The sequence below is a fragment of the Apteryx mantelli genome, chromosome 16, assembly GCF_036417845.1.
Source record: "Apteryx mantelli isolate bAptMan1 chromosome 16, bAptMan1.hap1, whole genome shotgun sequence".
Classification (NCBI taxonomy): domain Eukaryota; kingdom Metazoa; phylum Chordata; class Aves; order Apterygiformes; family Apterygidae; genus Apteryx; species Apteryx mantelli.
The window spans coordinates 2,991,465-3,003,430 of NC_089993.1; the positions used below are offsets into that span (position 1 = coordinate 2,991,465).

At 53.6% G+C, this 11,966-nt stretch overlaps 1 protein-coding gene across 1 annotated transcript in view; it reads right to left on the reverse strand.

Annotated features, from left to right (window-relative positions):
- Positions 1-11,541, reverse strand: part of RHBDF1 (rhomboid 5 homolog 1) — a 40,324-nt gene extending 28,783 nt beyond the window's left edge. Inside the window, exon 1 of the mRNA XM_067306061.1 lies at positions 11,467-11,541. The gene's annotated coding sequence lies outside the window, so the exon portion shown is untranslated. The remainder of the gene's footprint in view (positions 1-11,466) is intronic.
- Positions 11,542-11,966: the final 425 nt, after the last annotated feature.

An 11,966-nucleotide genomic window follows, 5' to 3' on the forward strand; every position in this document is an offset into this window, starting at 1 on the left:
ACCCAAATAGAGAACAAAAAGCCTCATACAGAGTGTCTGAATATGCCCCTAAAACTGAAGGGCATCTCAAGTACATTGAGAGATCTGCACAACTACTTCAAACAAAGACTATCTTTCCATTTAAATCAACAACTCAAGCTAGTCCCATAGAAACCTTGTTGTTTTTTTCTTCCAAATTTTCCATTTTTTTGCTAGCATTTTCATTTAAAATAAACCTGTTTTTTTCCCCCACAAAAGGTTCTGAGTGAAAAAGACTTGATCCAACCTTACCGCATGAACACGCACTGTGCACTTTTCCCCAAAACACTGTGTTCCTCTCCAGCACAGTGAATGCGTGTTCTTCCGGACACCCCCCAGGAGGTAATAGACACCAGGGCTATTCCACTGCAATGCAGTCACCACGTCCCATGTTCAGCGGCTGACAAGCTTCCAACTGTTTTCCTACATTTTTCAACACTCCCCCCCCTCCCCCTCCCCCGGTCACTGTAACAGCTGTATTTGCAATGGCTGGTATGCACAGCCCCAGGCAAGACCAGCAGGTCTTGCTCCAAGTTAGGTGCACCTGAAGGGGTTTGCCCCTGCAGGTATTCTGGTGGAGGTAGGCTGGCAGGCTTCCAAGTGGAAAGACAGCAAAGAAACCAGGATCCTAAATGTCTTCTCCAGACAGACTGAGCCAGAGGACACAGCATGCTGCTGGCCACGGCTCTGTCTCCAGGAGGATTTCTGCTGGCACAGCTAGCAGGGAAAGGCGGGAAGTCCAAGAAAAGGAGCAATGGGGTTTCAGCCTGATGACTGCCAAAAAAAATATCTACCAGGGATCAGACCCAGCAAGTTACAAATAATATCCCAAATATTAGGCATAAGCCAGACCCTTAAAACAAGCCAGATGGAAGGGCCGAGGCAGGCAGGGACAGGGAAGGTGGAGCAGGCCTGCGACCCTGCGTTCCTGGGGAAAGCTCTCCAGGGCACAGCAACATCCAGGCCTCGGCAGAGACCACCACCACATCCCACCCCAAGAAACCACGTTGGCAACAAAACAAGGACATCAGTACTGGCCAAGCAGCAGTCCTCTGCAGTGCTCTCTCCCCCTGCCTTCCCGTTACAGGCAAACCAATCTGACAGTTAGCTGCTGCCCGAAGAGCAGCCTTGCCTTCCCCACTGAGCCGCTTCAAGGGGTTTTACCAGCACAAAACTAACCCTACCCAAAAGTAAATCATTTCCTGCTGATCTGGCATCCTGAAGAGGCTCAGACAATTTCAGATAAGCTCTGCGCAACCCCAGAGAGGAAGGGTAGGACAGGCCTATTCAGCAAGAGCTCACCACAACATCAGCTCGGCTGAAACATCAAAGCGCAGCCTGAGCCTCTGCCCTCTGCCAAAGCGAAACAGCTCACCGCCATCCCTGGCCTAGCAGATCTGTGTTCGGGAAACCGCATCTCTCCCTGCCAACGCATGCAGCACGCTGAGCCCCTGCAGCCTCCTCTGGAGACAGGCCAGACAAGAGGACTGAGGAACAGCCAGCCGAAGACGTACTCTTCTCGCAGTCCAGCGTGGCACATGGCAAAGGCTTGCCCGTACCCAAACTTTGACTTTGAAACAGAAGAAACGGATTTGGGGGACTGGAAGCCTCTGCATAGACTTTGATGGAACAACCTAAAGGGTTGCATTTCCCTTGTAGAAAGTGCATTACAAGGCACACAATCTCTCTTGTGGGAGCGTATGATATCCCTCGATATTGGCACTATGGTAGGGCTGAAAAAGGCCCCTTAGAGGGTTGGAAAACCACTCCAAGTTATCCTGACATATTGTTGGGACCAGCTAACAAAACAGCCTAAGCAACAACCAGAGACCTGGTAGCAGCTGTAATCGTGAAAAAAGGAGCAAGGGAGGATTCATGTTGATGTTAAACCTAGAGAGGCAGGAAAGGAGTAGCTGCCAGCAGAGAAGACAAGCTGCCCTGTCCAACTCCCATGCTCAGGGAAATATTTGGATGCAATGGTGGGGGGGGAGCTTTCTTTTCAACCAGTGCTCTGAAAAGAGCTAGAACAGAAGATACACACTTGAGCAGGAGGCTGTAAAACCAGCATTGAAGCAGATCGTGGAAAAGCAGCACATGAGTACTACCACAGAGTCGCTGCAGCAGGAATCAGGCCAAGCTGAGGTGAATGCAGAAGCTATGGAGAAGGTCTTTAACTTCTGTGGCTACCCAAGCAACCAAGGCAGCATTGAGGGATCATACCCTGAATGACTTCATTTAGTTAGCTGAGAAATACTAAAAGGAACTTTCTGCCTTAGAAGAGACCAGGCAGACCTCTAGACCAGAAATGGGAAGTTACATTAGAAAAAACAAGATTCTGGATTTCACACAAAGCCCTCTAGAATTACACTGGTATGCAAGATGCACTTTGAGAGTGCGCAGTGAGAGTGCAAGGCAAGAGCGCAGGGACCCATTGATCTTGGAGGAGGTTCAGCTATATATAAGAGCCAGAGGGTTTTAATAAAAACCATAATAAAAATATCTGACAGTGAGGTCTGAATCTCTGTGAGCCAACTGCAGATCAGGAAAGTAGATCTGAGATTCCTTTAAACCACTGATTTCCATGATTTTCAGAGAAGGATGCAGTATCATGATCAAAACCAACTAAAAATGAGCTCCTACTGGAACTCTAGCACTATGAGCTTTCAAAGCAGCTCCACACGGGACTTGAGAGGTGTCCAGGTCTGGTATCCTCCTGTCAAAGAGGCAGGAAAAAACAGAGAGCTCAAAAAATTCTTCCGTGGCCTTTTAGTTCTTGTATCTACGGTTGAACTTCTCCAAGAACAGGTTAAAAGATGACCCCAATTGCAACCTGCAAACACTCACACAGGCAATAGGCTCTGATCTTCCAGGTCCTTTTGTTCCAGCAGACAAAGGCAGAGCAGGAGCCAACACACAGAAGCTGTTAAAATTCAAGCAATAAAGATGTCACAGGCACTTGAAAAAGATGCAAGCCAATGCAGGAAGCAGTGCCCCCAGCCCTCTGTGCCGCCCCCCTCCTTGTGCTGGCACGAGCACCCCCACAGCTGTGATCCGCACTGGGAACTGACCCACATTAACTCAGCAAAGAAAACTGTTTGTTCCAGCCCGAGCTCCTTCCCTGATCCACATAGCTCCAAAAACACTTGCGCCAGCACAAGGAAAGGGGCCGAAGCAGGAACAACAACAGCAGCTGGAGCCAGAAGACAGAACTGCTTCTCGAGGCAGTACAGTTTAAATCAATCGTGAAACCGCGGCCAAAGACACCCATTTGCAGCACAGAGGGAAGCTAACAATTATCACGTAGGAGGTGGTGGGTTCTCCATCTCTCAAGGCTAAATAGTCTTCCAAAAACTGCTCTCAATGTAGGTGTTGAGTGGAGTAGGAGTAAAATACTACTTCATCACCAGAGGCAGAGTGAATTTTTGCTGGTGTCATTGGATGGAAAACAGAATCCCCAGACTTCTCCAGAGCTGGTGGCCAAGTCTCATCTGCGGGCAGGTTCTTTGGAAGGTTCCAAAGACGAGGGGTGAGTTTCCACCTGCCAGGACTGCTCAGGCCTTCAGCACCCACAAAGCAACTAGAGGGAAAGGAGCCAAGTACAGAAGACTGGGCAGAGGGGCTCCCTTTTCTATCTCCTAAGCCCGTGCGACCCACAGAAGTACGTTCACAGCACCAGCCAGCGTACCTGCACCCCAGAGTCCAGATAGGGCCCAGACAACGAGCAATCGGCATCCAACTCTATCTCCTAGAGTAAGCCTGATACAGAGCCATTCACAACCTACCCAGCAAGCAGCAAGGGGAACAGTCTGAGCATAAAATATAACCAACAAAGAAGGGAGCAGTGGGAAACTTTCTGGGCCGCTTTGGTGTCTTCATCGTGTTTCTCAGTGAACACACAACCTGCAGCCTTGCACAGAGAACACCAGCCCTGCACCACATGCAATAGCCACGTTTCCGCCCACCGTATCCTAATGCCCTGTTCATAGCATTCTCCCCATCGCAGCAGGGATATCAGTCCTGTGCTGCATCACTTACAGGATACATCCCGGCACGGACTGCTGCTGATACCTGCTAATAGCTCCAGCGACGGCACACCAAGCACAGAGGGTGAGAAGTCAGCACTGACCAGCACCTCCCTTCCTAAGGGAAGCTGGCAGAGTCAGCACTGCTTGATCCCCAAAGGGGGCTGGTTTCCAGCTAAATCCATTACCGGCTACCAGACGGTTGTTGCATCTCAGCACGTCCGCACCAGAAGCTAAGATACTACTGCTGGTCGGGTACCAAAGTGAACATAGCCAGAACGGATAACAGGTATAATTATGTTAACAACTCAAACATTAACAGTCCCAATTATAAACAACTGACTGCCAGCAGTGGAAGTGCATGCAGGGGAAGGATCATCCATACAAGCCTTTTCCGTACACCCATTTCACAGGTAATCACAACCGTCTCCTGAGCATGGGCTGAGCCAACAGAGCGCTTTGCTCCAGGGTCGCGGCAGCCTCAAAGCAATCAACAGTCACATACTCTCCTGTCTACATTCTTGCCAGCTTCCTCATTAACAAAGGAAAGGGTAATCACAGAAATTATTTTAGTACACATTTAACTTACTGCAACAACTTGCCAGGGCTCTGAAAGACACTGTACTGGCTTTTTTTCATTACCAGTAAAATAGGTGTACTGTAAAGTGCTGGTTGATCTACCAAGTACCATGGACACAGCCATTGCCTAAATTATACAGTAAGGTGAGATTCACAGAAGCACTTGCGTCAGAGCAGCCATGATCCCACCTTAGAAAACAAAATACAACAACACAATCCTAGACCTGTGTTTTAACAGAGGTATCATTTTTCACAGAAAAAAAAGTTTTAAATGCAAAACTTCAAATCAGCTCTCATATTTAGCACAAGCACTGTAAGGGTTCAGGACACAAGAAAAGCTAAGAACATGGCCCTGGTATGACTCTCAAGACAACCGTGAATTCTGGCTCTGGGAGTTTTTGGAATAGCTGCCAGCCACATATCCACCTTAAAAGCAATTCTCTCAGTAGATTAATGCCACTTAGCGTTTATAATGTATATGCAATTTAGAAAACATGACACCAATAAACAACTGATGAAGAGCAACTGCCAAACCTAGTAACCTCCCCTGAAAAGATCACAATACTTCAACCCAAAAATTAGGTTAGACCAGAAACCACCAAATGTCTACAGCAAAGACTTTCGATATTAAAAGCAACTAAGAATCACTGTTTATTGCGCTAACTAAAAATGTCTCACTGACAAATGAGATCAAAATTGCCACAAAATGACAACATTTCCTATGGAAAGTTACATAAAACCACGCTGAATAGCAATCTAAAAAAATCTTAGAGGAAATAACAATAACAAACACTGAAGCCACCAGAAGACAGACTCTATATTCAGGAAGGATGGAAGTAGCAGCATTTGAGCCGTTCCGGATAAGTTTCTCTGCATGTTCCTTTGAAATTCGGAGCATCCCCACTCACCCTCACACACCTGCTTTCTCCAACACAACCACGGTTATGTTCACCCAGACGCAAATGAGAGAACAGGTCTGCAGAACTGCGTCCATGCACAAAGCAACGAGAACCAGGCTGCCGCTCCGATGCTCCGATTGCTGCTCCTGCTGGTGCTCAGCAGCTGGCCACACCACCTTCTCCTAGCCTAACTGGAAAGCAGTTGCAGGAAGAGCGTGTCTTGCTCCGCAGGGGTGTGCACACACACAGGTACATTCACGTGTGCCCAGTGCCACAACTCATTGATAATGCAAACAGAAATGAGCATAATTCTAACTTTGTTTTAGCAAAAAAATCCCTAGATGTAGAGATGTGTCATCCAATGTATCATCTGCCCACTAAGCAAATGGCAGGTGCTTTCTCACTGTCCTCCCAGAAGTTACGGGCCCGTAGCAGCCAGAGAAAGGGAAGGTGCACTCATGCCTTTGCCAAAACGATTCATAGCCTGGTGTCTTCCGGGGTTCACTTTAAAGCACTGGGCTTTGAATTCAAGCAACAGAGAAACACACCTCCCATCTGCTGACTGCTGTGGGGCAACAGCACCTGGAACACAGAAACTGTGTTCACCAGGTCCCAGCTGTCTGAGCCCTCAAGATTTTAAAATTCAAGCTGCCATACCTTTCGCTAAGCCAAAGCTAAGCGTCAGACCCGTGGAACAGTAAAAGCAGCATCCTGTGCAGCTTCACGATAATCCCATGCAGATTACTCCTTAATAAAACAAAAACAAAACCAAAACAAAACAACCTTAAAGCAGGGAATGCTGCTGACCAGCAGAGCAAGGGGCTGTCTCTCAGCAAAGTGGAAACAGGAAGGGGAGGAGGCAGCCAAGGTAGGCTTTCCAGAAAAGGCAAGACCAGGCATGTCTTGATATCTCTCCTCTCCCTGGGAAGGCTGCACCATGCTACGGAAGTCTTTTGCAATGATACTTAGATAAAAATTCTTATGTCACCTCTTAGTTCACTGGGAAGAAATTCCATTTCCTTTAACAGTCACTGTGCTTTAGAGATGTCCTGACTATTAAAGCAAGGTCCATTTGTTGCTGAAGGCCCCAGAATTTCTTTGAAAACATACCTATTGCTCAGGTCTATACCGCAATAGGTCTAGCATTTCTATGGTATGCACAGAATAGCTTAAATGATGTTTGAAACAAGCAGTGTATCTACATAGTTGAAGAGCGAGCCCAAGCTTGAGCTTGAGAAAGCACAAGCTTTATGTCAATCTGACATCTGCAGTCCCTGCACAAGGGACCACAGTCCATAAGACTTGCACTGTGTAGCTCACAGGACACTTAACAGTTAAGGTTAACATGAAGAATAAACTCGCTGCCTTCAACAAGCAGCAAACAGCCACTGTTTGTTGTACAGATGGATTTCACCAGAGTTTGGATGATTTGTTCAAACACAGCTACTAATTTGCTCTTTGTGGCATCATCACAACACTCGTAAAAAAACCACTTCCTCATTCCTACAGCAGCATGGACCGAAATGACGAGTTTCAGAGACGCAAGTGCTGCTCTTAGGTAGGATTTAACCAGTCCTCGACAACAGCTAAATGAGAAGGACCAAAAAATAAAAATAAAATAAAATAAAAAAATAAAAAAGAGGAGCAAGCACTCGGCCCTAAGCAGTTCAGCTAACAGGGATACAAGAGGCCATCTCAACACAGTTTCCACCGCTCCGTCAACACCACAGGCTACAGCCTCACTCCGCCGGGGCCGACCCCAGTCCTTCGCAATGGCAGGGGCAAGCCCACCGGCGAAGAGCAGAGGTTTTTGGGCAAGCCTTGCCCTTCCCACACCGTGCTGGCGCGAGGCTCTGAACGCAGAGGCAGGGCGCTCTGCCTCGGGCAAGCGGGCCTGAGCAGCCAAGCTCACACCGTGCGCAGCACACGCTGAATCAGTCCGGGGTTCTCCGAGGACACTCAAACAGCGCTGCTAGCGTGACCATTGGGAAACGTCTAATAAACCTGTTTCCTCCCAGCATTAAATCTTGCCTGTTGCCTCCCCAGTCTCCGGGAACTGCTAGCTGCAGGGCTGGGATTGTCCCTTCCGAAGTGTTTCTCTGTTATTTGCATGGGAGCTGATCTCAGGGGTGACTTGCTGGACACTAACAGAGTAAGCGACAGGTCCTGATGCCTGTTCAGTTCAGCCAATTCATTTGCTAGTTCTGAACGAGGCCAAACAACTGACCGGGGTGAAGATAACCTTCATGACACTGGCCACCAGAGCTTCTCCTCCTGCGAGGATAGAGACCGTCTTCATTCTATTTTGCAGGAGCACTGGGACATTTTACCCGCAACGAGGACACGCTGCATCCCAATAAATTCACACTGCAGGTCCCACCATGCAAGTTTTGTAGCTATAGAGATGCTGTTACTATCTCAGCAGAGAGGATGCAAGACAAAGACACGTGAGCTTTCAGGCAGTGCAGACCTTCCACCTTAAAACTACAACAGGTACATACCCAGCAGCAAGGAGACAACCCTACAACAACTGTGCCAGATCCACACATTTCTTGTCTGCCTCATTCCAGCTGGATGATGATAAAGTTCGATTTTGGCCCAGCATCTCTCCAGCTGAAAAAAAAAGGTCTGCACTCAGGGAGAAAGTGCAGGAAGAAATCCATCCTTGAGTTTTAAGTACTTCTACTGAAATGGGTCATACACCAGTGCCAGGCAGGTGGCTGCAGGAACAGCAATTAATAGAAGTGTTGTGTGGGGTCACCATTAATGCTGGAACCTCCAAGAAGGGCACGCGGTCTCCACGGTATGCCACAGCCTCCAGAGATGACTAAGGAAGAAAGGCAGCGACCACAACGGGGGGAACCTTTTTGAAGACTGTCCTGCCAGATAAAAACTCTAGACAGAGAGAGACAGAGAAATGCCGGGACCTTCAGCCCGCAGCCAACCCCACTCAGCAGGCAGCATCCCTGGCAGCACGCAGGGTACTCCGCCAACCTCTCTGCTGGACACGCTCAATGAAAAAGGAAAACAAGCTGGGACTCCTGGTCATGTTGCCTGTCTCAGACCTCAGCACTAACTAGGCTGTGTTCACGCTGCAGAGAGACCCGACACACTGAACGGAATCAAATCTTTACTAATTATATCTGAGCATGCGGGCTCTGTGCCCGGAATAAACTGTCCTATCATGCTACGCTCAGCAGACCCTGCCTCTTTTGGGGGAACATGCTGCGACTTGCTGGCTACTCTCTGAGGCTGAATTCCAGAGGAACAGGACTGATGACCCCAAGAGGAATTTCTATTCTTGCCTTGCAATCTCGCTCAACCGCAGCGTCGTTACAGTGCCTGACACAAAAGTGAAATGAGCCAGCTGCCAAATCCAGCGACAAGACACCGGCCTTCTCCAAGGGGAGTAGCTTCTGACCGAGGCAACGCGTCAGGGCCAGGCACTCAAGCGCCAAGCCACGGGAAGGACGGGCTTGCCAGAGAACGGGCACCGCTCTGCAGGCGAGCGGCGCTCTGCATCTAGAGCTCGTGGCCCTGGCTGCGGCCTACCTAGCACAGAGCAAGACATTCCTGAAACCTGGGCCAGCCCATAGCTTTCCCCCAAACCTGAAAAGCCAGTTTGTAGGCAGATCTCTTGCAAGTGTATTGCTTAAAAAAAAAAAAGACCTGTCATGGGAAGTCCCGGAGCAGAACTAGTTTTGTGGGAGTTGCTTTCACACTGCGCAGCGTTAACCTCCGTTCACGGGAGCCCGCAGAAGCAGGCACGCCGCTGACACACGGCCGCACGCGAGAGTCGCTGTCTTCCGGGCGGCCCTGGGACTCCGGAGCACGGAGGGAACAACAAAGCTTGGTCCCCTCTTCCAAATCCAAAACACCTCTCCGGAGGCTGGAAGGGTCCCAGCTCAGGAACAGCGACGGGCGCCCCGCACACCCCATTTAGCCGACGTGGGCACGCAGACCTGAGCTGCCCAGTGGTTTCGTTGCGGTAGCCACGACAATTTAAGGATACAAGAGGGATGCAGGGAGGAGGGAGAGATGACAGCTGTTATTAGACCGACAGATTTGGGAGGAGGGTGAAAGCAGACAAGCTTTCAGGCACGCAGGGCCTTTCTTAATGTCCTATTAACAACCAAAACGTGGAGGGAGGAAGTACCTGAAAGCTCGTCTGTTTTTTCTATCAACTGATCCAACAAGCCTTATCACCTCGTCTTGCAACTCTGCACACCGAGACAGAAGTGCCACAGAGCAACATGCTTCCACACACTGGAGCGGAGACCCAATTCTCCTGCCAAGGGTCTGCACCGCGGCTAGCCCCAGAGGGACCCTCTTTTTCCTGTGTTCCTGGCACAAGGGGTGTTACTTGTTTTTGCCGCTCAATGTTTCTGCAGTTAATACATTGTGTTCTTTCCTTGTCCCATGCTTCATTCAGAAACAACTTCAGTTCTCTGCCGTCAGCTTCGTTCCCTTCTCCCTACCCATTACGTAGGGCTATTTTTTCCTTTACTGCAGAATGCATAGCTTTCTTCCCGGAGGAAATCAGCAGTCATGGGGACAAAAACAGGAAGAAAGGAAACAACTTCCCGCTTGCTCTGAGACCAGGCCTGGAGACATCTCTGATCAATGCTGCCCACCCTGCCACCAGCCAGCCCGCAAGGGAATCAGCGGCGGGACCAAGACTTGCAGGAGCAACGCTCCAGAGCGGGTCACTTCTGGGGAAGCCTGAGCGGACTCAGCACTGAGGGGTGCAGTCCCACGAAAGCTTACAGCAGCCCCGCTTACAGCTGCTGCGATCCCCCCTTCCAGCAAGACATGCCCATCTCCCTCTCTGCCCGCAGCATATGGCATCACAAGTCAGTTCAGGCACTAGATCCAGAAAACTAACCTTTATATACAAAAAAAAGATTCGTTTTCCACCAGATCAGATGCCCGATCAGCTCCCAGTGTGGCTGCCAGGACAGCAGTGCCAGCAGAAGGGGAGGAGCGGGTGGGAGCACAAGGCGAGAGATGGGGAGGAAGGGCCCTCCAGCTCCCACACAGCCCTGGATCAGCCTGAACAAGCCACGAACACGCACCGTCGCCTACAGCGAGGAGCGTCGGGGTCACCGAGGCCCCAGCGTCACCAGCCCAGGGAAGAACCGGACCGCGTCTTCTCCAGCGCTGGGGACCGCGGAGGCCGGACCCCGGCGGCCGGACGGGAGCGGGCGGCTCCCGGCCCCGCACGCTCCAGCCACGTCCCGTGCACGAGGGGACGCACGCCAGCCCCGCGCCAGCCCAGTCCCGCTCCTGCTCCGTGTCCAGGGCCCCGCAGGCGCGGGCAGGACGCGGGCTCCACGCGCAGCCGGGCGGGAGCGCGGCGCCCCCCCCCCGGCCCGGCCGCCACCCGCCCCGCGCCGGCAGGGCCCGCGGGGAGCCCCGGCCGGCGGCGAGGCTGCGCCCTGCCTCACCGCCGCCAGCCACCCCCGGCACGGCCCGGCGCCGGTGCGGAGCGGGCGGGCTCCTCCCCCCCGGGGCCGAGGGGCCGCTCCGCCGCCGGGGCGGGTCCCGCCGCTCGCCCGGGCACGTCCCGCGGCCGGAGGCCCGTCCGGGCGGGGGTCGGGCCGGCACCTGCGCCCAGGCCGTCCCGGCCCGCGGAGCCCCGCCGCGAGCGTCCCTGCCCCGCGGCGCCGGCTGCTCGGGGCCCCGCCGCGGCCCGGCCCGGCCCGGCGAGCCGCGGTGCGCGAGAGGCGGCGGGAGCCCCGCCGGGCCGGGCGGCGCCGCCAGCAGGGGGCTGCCGAGCCGCGGCGGAGGCGGCCGGGCCGCGGCGCGGGACGGGACGGGACGGGACGGAGCCCGCAGCTCACGTGCGCGCCGGGCCCGGGGCAGCGCCCGCCCGCCCGCCCGGCGCGGCCCCGCACGGCGCTGCCCGCCCGCCTCCCCGCGGGCCCCCGCGCCGCGGCCCAACTCACCGGGAAGGCGGGGGAAGCGCGGGCGCAGCGGCCGGGCGCGCAGCAGCGAGCCGCCGCTCGGGCCGCCCCAGTGCGGCTGAGGGGCCGCCGGCGGCGCGCTCGGCCGGCGCAGGGCGCGGAGCTCCTCCCCCGCGCCGTGCCAGGGGCCGGCCGGCCGGGCACGCCACTCAGTCACCGCCGCGCCATGCAAATGGGCGCCGGGCGCCGCGCCGCGCTGCGCCGCGCTCCGCTCCGCTCCGCTCGCCGGGGGGCTGCGAGCGCCCGGGGCCGCGGGGCGCATCCCGCCGCCGCCGCCGCCGCCTGGCTCAGGGCGCGGGAATGAGCCGCGCCGCGCGGAAGCGGCCGCCCCGCAGGCGCCCCCCGCCCGCTGCCCCCGGGGCCGGAGCGCGGAGCCCCCGCGTGTCGCCCCGCACCCCCGCCCTGGGGGCCCCGCAAGGCTCAAACCGAGCTGCGGCGACACCGTTGGGTCAGAAAAGGCGGACGCAGTAGCCCCAAGCCCT